Here is a 16203-nt window from a genome sequence, read left to right as displayed (position 1 = left end):
CTGCCGGACTGGTAATTGTTTTATCAGGGCACTGTCATCTGGAAATGTAATTATCCAGCAATCTGCCCAGAATCACAGAGACGCCAGGTCGTTAATACTATGAAGGAAGGAATAGGGCCTTTAATTAATTCATCTTTGTAGAGGGACAAGGCCTCTGTTATATGTTACCCACAAATCATCAGTAAACTATATGGCTTTCATTCCAAATATCTCCAGTCAAACTGTACACAAAATATGTAGTTCCTAAAGCTTTCATTAAACATTTACAGCAGCTTCATTAAAATTATGATGCCTAGATGTGCTGAATAGCCTGTTCTCATTACCAATCAAAACAAATATGATTCTTTCTGGAAAAATTACATGTTATTCAGTATGTTAAAAGGTATTCTCAAATTTATTGTAACCCATGTTCTCGATATAAATCAAATTCATCTTAATATAAACCCTATGAACAAGGATCCTGCAAACAATCTTATACCCCTGAATTATAATCATGCTGAGCTATAATGAAATTCCACACACTGAGTTTATAATTCCTCTTACCAAGAAAATACATTTCCCCAGGAATACTGTTTTGATGAAATTACATTATTTTAAAATCTAACATGAAGATAAAAATGTGTATGTGGTATTAGTAGACAGTGACAATTACCGTCAACACACACACACAGTATGATAATGGTCTTAATCTTCCCTTCAGAAGTGCTGGGACCATTCAGGCTTAATTTTACCAAGCCTGTGGTCAGCAGTTCACCTTGTCCAGTGAGATCTCAGTATCACTGCATGTTCTTCATTATGAGAACTATGGTGTAAGTCCAGCAGAGCCTTTCCCTGTGTTTTGAGGAAACACCCTACCCAGCCACAATGAAATTTATGTCTGTATTTTTCCCACTGAATATTTGTCATTACAAAATGGTGTGACCTGAACCAAATCAATTCATCTTTTAAAAATGGAGCTGAACTATGTCATCATTGCTTAATTACTGAAATACTGTTTGTTTTGTGTATGTGGGAGAGAGAGAGAGAGAGAAATGATTTATGGTTTGTGTTGAAACAAACAAAACACACAATTTTCCTTGTTCAATACACAAAACAGTACCAATTTCTCCAGTAAAAACAATTGTACAGGCAAATGAAAAACAAATAAACAGGAGAAAAGAAATCTCTTAGTGGTGTAAGCTAAGGGTTTAGAATCATAATTTTGTGCTGATTTACACATTTACAACATATCGCTGAGTGCTGGGTAATGGCACTTCTGATGCCACCACTGATATTGTAAACCAGTGTCCTCTTGAGAAGGAAAAAACACAAACACAACTATAAAGCATCAACATATTGAGATAGAAATTAAAATTAAAATTTTCTTCTTAATCTGAGTATGGTGAAAGGTCAAAGTTGAAACTGCATGAAAATAAGTATCAAATTGTGCCTCCTGGAAATTTGTACAATAATTGGTGATGGCAGCAGGATGTCTGGGTAAAAGCAGTAAACTTCTCTCATGAAAATAAGGCGGAAAATGTCATGCAGCTCTGGATTATGTCACCTGTTAAAGGTGTGTCATATGCGGAAAAACTAGGCTAAACAGCAATTTTCGTATCTGATGTAGTAATTATCGGTAAGGCAACATCAATCAAAAAGTTACTTTTATTCTACTGGGGCACCACATGAATTTGAGAAGAATTTCAGTCAAACTCACAAGTGAGTTTGACTGAATCCAATAGTGGACAAGTGAGTTTGACTGAATCCAATAAAAAGTTTTTTTTTTTCCATGAGGGTGAACACTGTATTTTCCAGCTATTTTAACTATAATTGATGCCTTTGTCTTCCTCTCAAATTCAGTGCTTGGTTCAGACTTGTTAAATGCATCACAGAAAGGGCAGCCTCACAAAAGTTCATTTCAATGAAGCTTGTATTTCTTTTCTCGGGTTCAAAAATGCAGTTTGCAAGAAAAAATAACTGAAATGAAAGGATACGGGAGAGCTATCTTTTATTGGAATCAATGGAGTAAGAATACATGGTGACAATTCCCCAAAAGTCAGCATGTTTAATATTGTATTCCTGCCGTGGAACCATCAGAAGATGGGAACTGTATCCCCTGAATGGAAAATCCTCAGAAGAGAGATTCAAAACACACTGAGAGAAATGATAAGAAAATATTGCTTCTGCTTAATAAACATTCTGCTTACTTTGCAGAGCAGATACACGCCCAGATGGAGAGATAATGTCTGTGAAAAGAAATAAAATTAATTGAGGTACAGCCTTTCAAACAGAGCAGTGCAGCTTCGTGGATTCTTTGCGATTTTTTGTCAGTTTCCTTACTTTCCCTGTTTTTTCCATTTATGCAATTTCCCAGGGTTTAGCCTAGTGCTTCCCATGATTTCTCGTTGGTTTTGGATGGAAACTGTCAACCTTAGCATAGTGTGCCCAACAGAGTTTTTGCCGAATGCTGGGAGAAACAAAGAGTGAGGATGTACACTGATTATGGTGTGCACTGGGATTAAGATTCCTGTCCTTGTCGGTTGTTGCGATCAGATGTTTGACGGTCTCTGTCAACAGTGATGACGCTGAGCGCTCCTTCTCCATTACAGTAATGCTGTCAGTGACAACTGGTGCTCCATCAAAGACTGAAACCTCACAATCCAGGCTACAACTTGTTGCACCTACTGTAAACAAACTTTAATAAATATTAAAAAACGAAATAAATAAAACGGGCAGACGTTAACCCGGTTTTATTGGTTTAGTAGCAATGAAATTTCATGACTTTTCTAATAACATTCTATTAAATTAAAGACAAAAAAAAAGCATGCTCTTTCTTTCAGTGATGGACCGAAGCGATTAAATGCATCAGCCTATCAATGCATTTTACTCACATTTGTTCCTAGTGGCAGCTGCCGGTTGATTTTCTTTTCAAGCACTGTTCCAGTTTCACGTGCTATTTCAATCGTTTCCCACAGCTACACATGAGATCTATTGATTAATTTAATACATTCTTGTTGTTTTAAAACACCCTGATGTATGCCACTTCTTTCTGTTGTCCATGATTTTCAACAACTTTGCCATGACTGCTCTGTGACTTTAGCCATTATTTTCCATGACAAAGACCCAGCATTACTGGCAATATAATAACTGTAATAACATTTCCTATATTAATTGAAAAATGTGGGCCTTCATACATCATGCTCATGTAATACTCTTGTTCAAACATGCGCGCCTGCAGCTATAAAAAATGTACATTCTCTCTGCCCATGTCTAGCTTGTAGCTCAATTTTGTGACACACTGTAAAATGTAGTTCCATTTTGTTTTCAAAATAAACTACATTTGACAATGCATCATTTTTTTCTTTTTAGATGTTGGTCTTTTCTCCTCATTGTCTTCTGTAATACAGCTCTTTCAACAGAAAGATTCATATTGTCTTCAAAAATACCTGGAGCCTTTAGCAGAGGCAAAGTCTCATGAAAGAATGAATCTTTCAATCAATCTGGAGTGAAAGGTGAAGAAGACAGCATTTAGAAATCGGTGCTGTAGAAGAAAAGGAGCCATTTAGATATAAATACATGGGTCTTCACATTGAGAATGGATGATACAAAACTCAAAATGAAGTGACTATCATTCTAAGATTCCACTCATTTCATTTTAGAAATAAAGAAAGATTCTACTGTAGCCTACAAATTAACAAAAAAACTAATTTCATGCAAATTGCAGTGAGCCTTCACGCCCTATTCTGCAGGCACAACTTTAGATTCCTCTTTTGCAGATTCATTGTTTGCAGCCAAGTCCTGGCAAACTGTAATTTATTCATAGAAAGTTTAAAAGTGTTGCACTGTGAAACTGAATCAGATCACCAACATCAAGGTCTAGATGACAATTTTGGACATTTAGGGGGTTCTGTGCTAAATCTCCAACCCTCAAACAACTTCCAACATGACCAAAGTTAAAAGGATCCCTCTGAGGGCTGGTTGAGGTGACTGGCTCATTATATTTCTCCCAAAAACATGGGCTTTCCTATGGAGTTCCGGTCCATCATTGCATTGCACAAAAGTAGGCTAGGAAATGCAGAGTCAGCAGCTGCCCCTATTTTTCACAATATGTCCCTCCTGTCATCTCCATGGAGGCTGCACCCAATGATTTAAGTGAGCTAGGTTAGTGGGGATCCAAAGTTCCAGTGAAAGTGTCTGCTCAGTTCAAAATGCAACTAGAGTAAGGCTATGAACAAATGGCTATGATGGAAATGTTTGGGTTGGCTATACTATGCATGTATCAGTCTTATGCAGTACATGGCATGTACAAATTCACACATTCTCTGGGATTTTTTTTCATACATTTCTCTACCAAATTCATATGGATTTTCAAAAGCCACATTCATGAAATAATTTAGAGCATTTCAGATATTAACCAATCATTTCATAACAAACTACTGATCATTTTCACGTTTCTGCGGGAGTTTCTATGTGACAGCCTTAGGGGATTGCAGATGCTTTTCAGTGACATGTATACACATTCAATAATAAATGAGAAAGCAATGGCTGGCCAAGAAATTCTTTCAATTCTTTCATTCTTTCAATTGAGGAGACATTCCCAGTTTAAGTACCCTTGCACAGAATACCAGAGTTTTTTTCCAGAAGGCTTCTGAAAAAGGATCCTGTCATTGTACCGCTTTACTTGCCCTTGACTTGGTATCATTAACAGATCTTAAATCCTATTGGTATGGTTTATCTTGAAATCATACTTTCTTAGCCAATCTACTTACATTACGTGACTATAATACATATACAATCACACTGTGAAAACTATGACAGCAGAACTTTGTACAGTGTGACTACAGTGTATATACACATTCCAATCATCATCTATACCCACTTATCCTGGGCAGGGTCACGGGAGGTCTGCTGGAGCCTATCCTAGCACGCACTGGGCGAGAGACAGGAATACACCTTGGACAGGTCGCCAATCTATCGCAGGGCACACACAACATTCACTCACCATTCACGCATAGCTATGGGCAATTAAGAGTCTCCAATTAGCCTAACTGCATGTCTTTGGACCGTGGGAGGAAACCGGAGTACCCAGAGAAAACCCAAGTGGAGACAGGGAGAACACGCAAACTCCACACAGAAAGGCCCAGGCCGGATTCAAAAATCCATGAGCCACGGTTAAAGACTCAACCTGTAACTGACTTTTGACTGTGAAAATTCTGCACAGAAGAACATCACAGTTGAAGAATGTCTCATAGGAAGAGCCCTTTAGTCCATGAAGCCTCATCATTCAGAATGCAATCTGGAGATCATTTATCAATCCAAGGACATCACCAACCATATAACAACCTGCTATATTCTGATCTCTTAAGTACATGCCACAAGCATTAGCCACAGATCAAAATCCCAGCCTCTGGTTCACAGAACCAGTCCATCCAGTTATATTTCGCGAGTACAAAAGCAACAATTATGTAATTAAATGTTGAATGAAATGTATATTTGCAAGTGTAATTTCCCAGGGAAGTTAAACCAGCAGTTGCTCATGTAGTTATTGTGGAATGTAGAATGAAAATACCAGCAGCATTTAAATCTGAAACTCAACTTTTGAGATTACACCATAGGTCAGTTGAGGGCGAGAAAACCTCATAAACTTGTTGATCAGACGTTGGCACCCTGTCGGTGCCAGAACGCTTATACAAAGTTGAGATTATATGTGCTTCACTCTCAACATTTTTCTTGTTTTGCTTCCGACGGTTTACAGTAAGTGGAGACTTTCGGACAACCACACAAGTGGGAAATTTCTGATGCTTCAAATGCTCATTTACAATGCTACAAGGTAACAAAACAATAAAGCCAACACACATCCAAATTAGGTAGAATATTCAATAACCCATCATCGCTACTATTGAACAATTTGACCTTAACAGTCCTGAAATTTTTTTTGGCTTTCTTTGAAGTGCATTTTAGTTTAATTGCAAGGTTTTCTTTCCTACCCAGTAAGTATATAGGATGAAAAATCAACTTCAAAGCCTCCCATAAATCCTCATATCCACCCATTCCTCTGTGCTTTCAAATGAAATTGGATGGCAGTACAATCTATTACAGATATTTACTGTGGGGGCAAAAATGTGCCTTTTCACTGTAGCTGATGTAGGTGGTTGGGAACTTGGAGGCGTACTCAAATCAAAACCAACTTTGGTTTTATATGTAAGATATAAATCATGGCATGCCATGCATATACAAGAATATATGGCACAACAGGGTGCTGTACTGTATATTGTTGAATATACACTGGCATGGAGTGGTTTACTGTATCTCTCTTATACCAGGGCTACAACTAAAATGCATGAATAAATAAATAAATAAATAAAAAAGTATTTTAAAAACTTTTAATCAAGCACAAAACTAAAGCAATTATGTTCACATATGAAATTAATTTATGAACCTGGGTGTTATAAGTAATTTTTCCCAGGTTCATAGTCATGTCCTATAGTTTGTAAAATATGTCTTAACGTTCCATACAGTACATACAGAACATATACAGGCTTCTCTTACAGAAAGTGAATATATTTGAAAATACACTGAAACGATTTAGTGCAGCACTTCACAATGTACTAAAGAATAAATAAAAATAAATAATATATCAAATTATTGCCACTTTAGGATGTTTTAAATAGAAATTGATTGCCCTCTTATTTCTCAGTGGAGCAGACACAAAGAATTCAGTAACAGAAAATATCTTTACTCAGCACCTTTAGGTATTTTATGATGAGACTAATTGATTCAAACATTCTGGCACATCACCTTCAGTGGTGTTGTATGCTCATGGCAATCTTGTATGCATAACTAATACCAATGCTGCTTTTAGATGCTGAAACCATGTATGGGGGAAGATTTTTTTTAAAGAACAGCAGTGAAATTATAATTTCTGGTCAAGTCTAAGGGGAAAACACTACAGATTACTGATCAGTAAAGCTAGGTGTTTGTCACAGAAAATATTGGCTGAAGTCGCGGATCAGTCACGACAAAGCTGTTGAAAATCAAGGAAAACTGGGGAAATGATTGAAATAACAAGTGCAACTGTAGCAACAGTACAAAGTGCTTGCAGTTATTAAAAATAAAACATAAAAAAAAATTACAGAGCAGTTGCCTGCTAGGAACAGCCTATGAGTGAAATAAATTGATAGGCTGGAAAATGTACTTGCTTAATTTGGTCCATTATGGAAAGAAAGAGCATGCTTTTTCGCCTTTAGCAGAACATTCTTAGAAATAGAGCATGGCTACCATGTGTCTGTTTTTTTATTTTTGTGAAGCTTGAGTCCTTGACGAACGCCTGATGACGCTGATGTTACCGTAACAGGAGAAGGAGCACTGGACATCAACAGTGTTGACAGGGGCCATCAAACAACTGATTGCAATAACTGAGAAGGACAAGAATCTGGCTCCCAGCACTGTCCAGAATCTGTATACAATCTGTCACATTTTCTATCTCCCAGCATTTGGCTATAGGCTATTGTTAAAATGCATAGGCCTGTACAAATAAATCTGCATACAATGTTAAGGTTGACAGTTACCATCCAAAACTGCCGAAAAATCATGAAAAACTAAAAGCAGAGGAAATCACAGAAATGGCAAAACATTGGGAAAGTTACAAAATCTGTGCCACCAACGACTTCCACGACAAACACCTAGCCTAACTGATATCCCAATCACATCATGAAATCCCCGTTTTTATTGTATGAAATTACTTTTCTCATCATCATGCTATATTACTGGGGGATTATTGGGCCTGTCTTGCAGTATTGGGGGTTGTAACCCCCAAATCCCCGCCCCCGCAAATAACGCCCTTTCTGGAAATTCAATCTCCATTGGGCAAAATTATCTTACATGAATTATATATCATATTATTGATAAGACTTTTTTCAAAAGTGCACATAAAAACTAAAGAAATAGGTTTTAATGAAAAATACTGGAAATTATTGGAGTTCATTGAGGGTCAAATGGCAATTGAGGCATTTGTTTGCTTATTGTATTTTAAAGCAACTTGGCCTTTCCCTTTCTTAAGAGAGACAGTTATTTGAGTTGAATTCAAATCATGCCACCAAACACAACCAAACAATCTATTCCTGAACACAATTTATTACCGCCTACCTGAGCGTCCTCATCACCAACCCTTCAAAAGGAAATGAAAAATGACAATGCTAATCTATGCATACCGTCCCCAACAGTCTCAGCCATCGCTATAAAAAGGGACTGCCATTCACAACAGACTCAGAAGTGTCAAAAGGTAAAAAATAAAAAAATAAAGGTTTGGCTCACGTAAGGATGCCAGTGACTGATGAATGCAGAATCATTCCGGGAGATTCTGTCAGTAGCAGTCGGAAGAGGAAATAAAAATTCACCGTGCTGTCAGGGGCTAGCGCGAGTTGTCAGCTGTTCAATCACAGCCGCGGTCAAGCAAGACCCTTTCTCGGGCGCCCAACGGACACCATTTTTATCGTGGCCCGCCTTTTTCCGCTATCGCGCTCTCAAGACGTCTCGGACGCTGCCCCCTTCCCGCTCCGCTCATCGGCAGTGACTCGCTCATATCATAATCATTTCGGTCAAGTAAACATTTTTCATGGCCTATATGCTGTTAATACATCAGTGCACAGAATGTCCTGAAAGGGACCAACCTCGACACTGCGATTCACCCGTAATTGATAGCTGATGGCAAACAGATCTGTCAAAATTCCTCCTAGCTCGGTTGCACAGAGCTCCATTGCTGTGCCTTGTATGCAACAGTAATCCCATAGAGCAGGGGAGTGAAACCCATTTCCGGAGGGTTGTGTGCATGCTGGTTGTCTTTTTTTTTTTTGCCGGGGGAGGAACGGGGGGTGGTCCTTTGAAGTAATCTAATTGATCCAGTTAGTGAATTAGATATATGCATTGACACATGCTTTCCCACTAAATGTATTCAGCGGCAAAATAATTATTGGACTGGGGAACAAGGGAGCTGCTGGGTGGTATGCCCTGATGATGTAGCGACAGACCCTGCGGTGTAAGGGTGGCACATAATTACATATAGCATTACCCAGAGGCAGAGGATCTCAGTTGCCAGTTCACCCACCTGTGTGGACAATGGCCATTCAAACATGGCCTCAAAACTGTATGTGTATTATTTAACTGTGGCCTTCTGTGCCACCTGCCGTTACTGTATGAACGCCAAAAGCCCAAATGTTTAGGCAGCCTGTGGTTTTAAATGTGACGGTTTTAGAGATACACACAGCGATATAACCTATAATATTATATTTTTAAAAGCAGTTATTAAAAAAGCAATTAAATTAGCTATCACCCTAAGGAGAAAGATCTGCAGTTGTGTATAAAACTCTCAGGATCTGTACTAGTTTCTCTACAGTCTACTGTTTGTGTTTCTGGGACTTTTGGAAGCCATAAACTGGTCTAAAAATCATATTACAATACAGACAGTGTTTTATGAAAAGACAAAGCATTTAAAGAAAGAAGAAAAAAAAGCATTCTTAAACATTAAAAATGTTTCATGGAGCAACTCATATATTATATCAAGATGATCTTGGTGCTTAGAATGCCACATTCTCTCACTTGGCAAGAACGCCCCCCTCCCGGCTTATATGACAACAATGTCACTGTTGATATACGCTGCTGTAAATCATGATGATGGCTCAGTACCCCAGGTTTACTATATGAGTCAATCAAGTCATTACAAAAGTCTGACAATCAGTGCAGATGTTTGCACAGCATGACACCATGAAACACTATCATTGACTGGCAAAGCCCTTCAGCATCCCGTGGGAATCAGGAAATGGCCTATTTCTTACAGGGGAACTACAGCATATCCCCAGTGCTGATGTAAAACACAGGGGAAAAAAAGACTCATTTAAATAACTTAGATATTCATATATTTAAGGTCTGGGTATTAGGATCTAATGGAAACTAGATTAGATTACACCAACAGATTCTTCCTCAGAGTAAACCATTAAGGAGTGCCAGACAGTGATCCGCCAGACAAGATGGATGAACGCGTGATTAAAATTCAAATCCTGTTCTTATCCAGTCCTAAATGACACTTGCTTTTGTTTTCCAGGCAGGCACATAAAAGACAGCTTTTCCTCTAATGCCAGAAAGCTCCTTCCTTTTATTGATTCAACAGATAAATTTCGCTCTGCAACACAAACCAGTGTTCCATTTCACAAAATGAACCCTTCATTTTTCACTGTCAAAACATGTACAGTATTCGTGTTACATTTCAGGAAATCAATTTAGATAACAAAAGCCCTGCCCACAGGTGAGAATGAAAACTAGATTAAAATTCTGAAATAGCAAAACTCTACTTGCATTGAAACGGGCACCAGAAAAATTAAAAAACAAATCTTGCAAAGTTCCTGTTAATCAAATTGTGATTTCACCCTGGAAACATCCCCAGCCTTGCAGATTATAATGCGTGGTACTCCGGGCAGACATGGTGTAATTGACAGAAATAGCACATTCATTTCTAAATTGCCAGTGAATTCTGCTCAAATTATAATGCAGAAAATATAGCTCAAGTTGAGAGATTGAGAGAACACAGGAGAATAATTGCAATGTACCTGCACAACTCTCAGAGAGGCAATCAGGCTTGTTTTTGGAAACTCATGACAAACATGCAGTATTTCATGGATTAATCCAGTTAAATAGCACTTTCGGAGGCTGCCCAGTACTACCATGGCAAAATGTCCTTGATGGTGGAAAACCTGTGTAAACTGTGTGAGCATATACTGCTGCACAATGTTTTATATTCCGTTTTTGGAGAATTTAAAGCTTTCCGGGGAAAAACCCCTTTCAATTTGTAAGGTGTTTGTCTTTTTTAAACCTGAGTGACAATGAAAACACACTCATAAAAGTTAACATTAAAAATCAGTAGTGGCTTCAGGGCAGCACCACCGAGACGGCATATAATGCTACGTTACAGCAAGAACCCTAGGGAGGATTTAAAAAATAAAAACGCAATGCTTTACAGCATATACAGAGAACATATTCAAACAGCTGGAGGAGACATATCGCATGGCGTGTGCTATATTTAACACTGCCATGGATTTGCTGGAAAAATCTGGAAGGCAGCTGTAATCTTTCGGTAGCAGAGCTACAGAGGTTACTGCGCCTATGGCAGACATGGCCTTCCTTAATAAAAGCATGGAGTTCAAAGTCCGCTGTAGCTGGGCTAAATAGACCACACCTTTAACACGTAGAGGGGCTCCATTGTATCAACCGGCCCATTTTGAGACCCAGAATTATCACGCATACACAAAAGATGAGGGACAGCAATTGTAATCTATGCTGCAGGAGCCAGGGAGATATGCTGTAATGAATGTATTCTTTGATAAAGACGGTACAATGCATGGTGACAATGCCTTATTTACGAACGGTGGTCAATCTTGAAAAAAGGATTTAAATTAAAGGTGATATAAACAAAAACGTCTCCATCTCTAACACCACTTCTTTTTATTTATATTAGACAATTTCAATTTAATTTCATCTCTTCCACCTACAATATGTGGGAATGGTAGTCTGCTCAGGCTGAAGCACTGTTGAGGCTCTGTTGATGCTAAGCATTTGTGAGAGGCTGTTAAAGAGAGGCTCTGTGGGGTGGCGTGCTTGCGTCTGCAAATTTCAACAGCCTCGTGTAAATAACAAAGACTAATGGAAATGTCAGAAAATGTCCTTTTCATACAAGCTGCCCTGTTAGCATAGCGTTAGGGCATGCTATCAGCATTGCTGAAGCATGAGAGAAGAGAAGGGATCCCCACACCGTTCAGACAAAGGAAGGTAAGAAAGGGAAATATGGACATCTTGATATCCAAGCAATTATTTAGCCTGATTGTCTGCTCACTGAACTGCCTTGTTGTTAATTTACTTCAGGATCAATCAAATCTAACTGGAGTATACTCAAAATTGAAATCTTGAACATGTTTCAGGTAGCAGTACAACAACAGCAGCAACATCAGCAACAACAACAATAATAATAATCACCATCATCACCAAGCAGCATAATCATTATAATAACATAAATAATCACACACACACACACACAACAGGCCAAAATTATTAGCCCAACCATTTTGTGGTTAAAAAAAAAATACAAAAATTGGTAGAGAAAAATTTGAGAATTTTTGAGAAGTTAGAGAATTCAATTAGTATATGTGCACTTATTGAATAACAAGCCAAAGTATAAACATGATTCTTTCAATTTCTACCTACAGTACAGCAAAAAGATGAGTTTAACTGAAAAAATCACCTTAAAAATGACTTTCCTCAAAATAGCCTCTTTTGGCTTTAATTACAATTAAACAAATTATTGGAAGTCTGTCCAATCATTTTGCAAAGTGGAAGGTGAAGGGGTGGGAGTGAGGTGAAAGGGTAATTAAACTGAGTGAAATCTTTGAAAGATTATTTATCCAGAAAAGTACTCACTAAGATGAAAATCTTTTTACAAGAGAGGCTTAGCTCATAGGGCAACATAAAATTACAAAAGAATACAGGGCCATATCTTAAAAAATTATTTTAACAAGTCATAAAAATGTCCCCATTCCAAAACAATAAACCAGGACCTGGAAAATTACAAACACTCATAATCAAAACTTCAGTTTATATTCCATAGTTTATAATCATAACTTTAAATTCATCCACAGTGACAAAATGGCTACGTTTTATTGCATTTTGGAGTATTGAATTAATGAGTATTGGGAAAACCTGCAGGAATAGGCTTTTGGGACAGAGACAATACACCATCTCCACGAATACATGAATGTCTTGGGAGTTATATTACGCTTTTTCTAATAGCTTTTGACCCTGCTAATGTCTTTGCTGATAGCCACAAACTTCTGATGCCTTCATGCTGAGGTACCAAAGCCCCAAAATGGAGAGATCTTTTACAAAACAAAACATACAAAAAGTTTATCACCCAGAAATAAAATTATACAGAGATACATTTATTAAACCATGAAGTCACACTGAAAATTAACTGTTCATTTAGGGCAGTCACTTTAATTTGTATAAACTTGTATATGTTGATACATATTACCTTGCCCACATTTATTTAAAATATGCTGTGAATTTCTTTAAACTGTAGAATGAAAGTATTTGTTTCACCATGTTGCTATTTAAGACATAAACATCTTCAATTGTTTTGTCACACCCATAATGAGAAGTAGCACCTTATACATGAGTGTGAAATGTATGGCGGCTATGCTGTGCGCTGTTTCCAAAAGCAAACAAGCATTTTGGATGCCAGATGGGGTGTCTGCTTGTAAATTAGTATGTGTATGTCTGAGAATATATATACACACACATACAGTCAGTCACCTTGAGTGAACAATACTGATGTTCTCCTCCTGATTCACAATCTTGATTAAACAACACCATTCAGTTTTTATAATTTCTTTTACGTCTAAAAATAATTGAAGTAAAATCATAAAGTTTCAAAACATTACAAAAAGTTTTGAATGTAAAGTTAAGTCATGTGGGAAGATTATTTAGTAAATAATAATAACAGTACCAATAATGACAAGGATTAGTTTGGAGGTGGCAAGTCTTTAAAATCAACCTTGTAAGAAGCATTTTCTGCATTAGCGGTACACTTTCCCCGGGGATGCATTGTTTCTTGACATTTGACAGTAAACCAATTTCAAGCTCCTACAGTGTATAGATATGTACACGCATATGTATATTACCGTACTTGTATTACCATATGTATATGCATGTTATATGAAAATTGCAAGGTTAACTCATCATATTACTTAATAAAACAAGCCTTAAGTGCCATTTGACCCACAAACGTATGATTGGCGTTTCTCAAAAGAATGTGTAGAACATGTGGGCCTATTAGCAGAGGGCATATTAACTGCAGTAATCTGTGTTTCCCCAGAGGGTGTACATGTGAAGTATTTTAGAAAGCGTGCCTGTTGAGAGATCATTCTACAGCCTCTCGCCCCCATCACTGTACAACCTAACGCCCCCCCCCCCCCCCCCCCCTAAAAAAAAACCCCAAACCCCCTGAGGGGGAAGAAAATAAGAAATAAATAGCACAGTGAATCCAGTTTCCATCCTGCTGGGTCCACACATTGGCATCATGTACTGTTGTCAATTCCGCCACACTGTCGTTGCCAGGCGCACTGTTAATTGCTCGGTGCTTGGCCTCCTCCTGTTTCTTATTTACATACTTCCACACGGAGAAATCATACACAGCTTCTGTTTTCACTGCTATGTTAATGATTCTAAGATTTATATGCACACAAAAAAAAATATGCTTCAGCCTTATTTTTTTTTTCTCTCCTTGAAATATGCCTTCATACTTAGATGGAGAGCACTTTTTAAAATCAGAACTGTGGGGAAAAAACTGCTCATGGCATCTGAAAAAGCTTGAATATTGATAGGTCTGCAGTCCTTGAGCGGAGTTAAAGTATCTGATTTTAATGCCCATGTAAGCCCAATACGATTTTGAATGTGCCATGTTTGCATGTTGACCAGTTGTGCATAATCTCCTTTGGCGTCCTGCTAAGCGAGAACAAGGTACTTTGATGACTAATCCTCCAGGGGTTCTGAATCACGAACGGAAGCGGAGAGACGTCCAGCACCAAATGCATATTCAAACGTACACTGGACTGACAAAGGAAAGCATTTCCTCTATTGTTAAGCGAGGGATGATGGGGAATTTGCAGAGAGGATGGAGGACATTTAATTCAAGCTGTCCACATCACAGGGGCCTACCCGCCATAGCGGGGGGCTTCTGATTCAATCAAATACAAGCTCAGCAAGATGCTGTGGTCCTGGCAGCATTGGGCTGAGGACGAAGCACAAGTGTTGTGCAGCACTGACTACAAACATATGGACGTTCACAGGGTCCTTACAACAACCAACATCCCTACTTCACAGAAACCTTTGTGGTTTATTTTGATATATTTATGTATCTACTGAAGCTTACACTGCCAGTGCCAAAGGCTTTTTACCCGCCCCCAAAAACTCCTGTACATATCCACAGAATGTAGAAACAATTTAAACTACAAAATACGACCTATTTATTATACACATCAATGACTATTTTTAGAACCATCAACATTTGAAACAATGAGAAACCCATCGAAAACAGATGATATATTACCCACAAAATATGGGTCTACACAGAAGACAGTCAAGGCACTAATTTTGTTTTCATTTTACAGTTTATGATTTGTCATCAATGAAAATGGAAAATGTGCATTTTTAAAAAGTCTGGATTTAAAAAATGTACGTCATAAATCAATTTTATCAGTCTTTATTTGCTTTATTACAAAACAAACCTTGTAATCATTATATCTACTGTTCATTCCTTTTAAAGCAAAAGAAGGAAAGTAAACAGAAACAGCTTGAGCAGTGATCAGTTTAAAGGTACTGTTCCCCAGTTTCCATTTCACTGGATGTCACTAATTCTAAGTGAAGACATGCAATATCTATACTATATGACCAAAGATATCTAGACTCCCCTTGGTCTGGAGCTGTTTTTCATGGTTTGGGCTAGGCCCCTTAGTTCCAGTGAAGGCATCTTAATGGTACAGCATACAATCACATTCTAGATGATTCCTTGTTTCCTCAACAGTGTGGGGAAGGCCCTTTCCTGTTTCAGCATGACAATTCCCCCAGGGACACAGTGAGGTCGATATAGAAATGATTTCGTTGAAACGGTGTGGAAAAACTTGACTGGCCTGCACAGAGCCCTGACCTCAACTCTATCCAACACCTTCAGGATCAATTGGAAAGCCAACTGCAAACCAGGCCTAATCACCCAATCAGTGCCCATCCTCACTAATGTTCTTCTGGCTGAATGGAAGCAAACCCCTGCAGCAATTTTCCAACATCTAGTATAAAGCCTTCCCAGAAGAGTGGAGGTTGTTATAGCAACAAAAGGTGGACCAACTCCATACTAATGCCCATAATTTGGCATGAAATGTTCCATATCAGGTGTCCACACCATTCTCTGTTCTTGCATTCTAGCAAATCTGAGTACAAATTAGAGGGCATAAACAGCTGGCCCGGGACACCTGCAAGGTCATGCAGATTCTGGCTAGCTGGCCTCTAGCCAGCTAGCTAGCAGTGTGTGACACTTTATTCAGCTTGAAAAATGCAAATGTGGGCATGACTTTTAGCCTACATGACCAGTTGGCCAAATATAGTAACATAAAATACACTAGCTATCAACTAGCA

The 16203-nt window shown here is 38.2% G+C and overlaps 1 long non-coding RNA gene across 5 annotated transcripts in view; it reads right to left on the bottom strand.

Annotated features, from left to right (window-relative positions):
• The window catches only part of LOC118206451, a 191401-nt gene that overhangs the window by 134484 nt on the left and 40714 nt on the right, over positions 1–16203 (bottom strand). The window lies entirely within an intron of this gene.

This window comes from Anguilla anguilla, chromosome 10 (genome assembly GCF_013347855.1).
Source record: "Anguilla anguilla isolate fAngAng1 chromosome 10, fAngAng1.pri, whole genome shotgun sequence".
In the NCBI taxonomy this organism is placed as follows: domain Eukaryota; kingdom Metazoa; phylum Chordata; class Actinopteri; order Anguilliformes; family Anguillidae; genus Anguilla; species Anguilla anguilla.
This window is presented reverse-complemented; position numbering and strand designations above follow the sequence as displayed.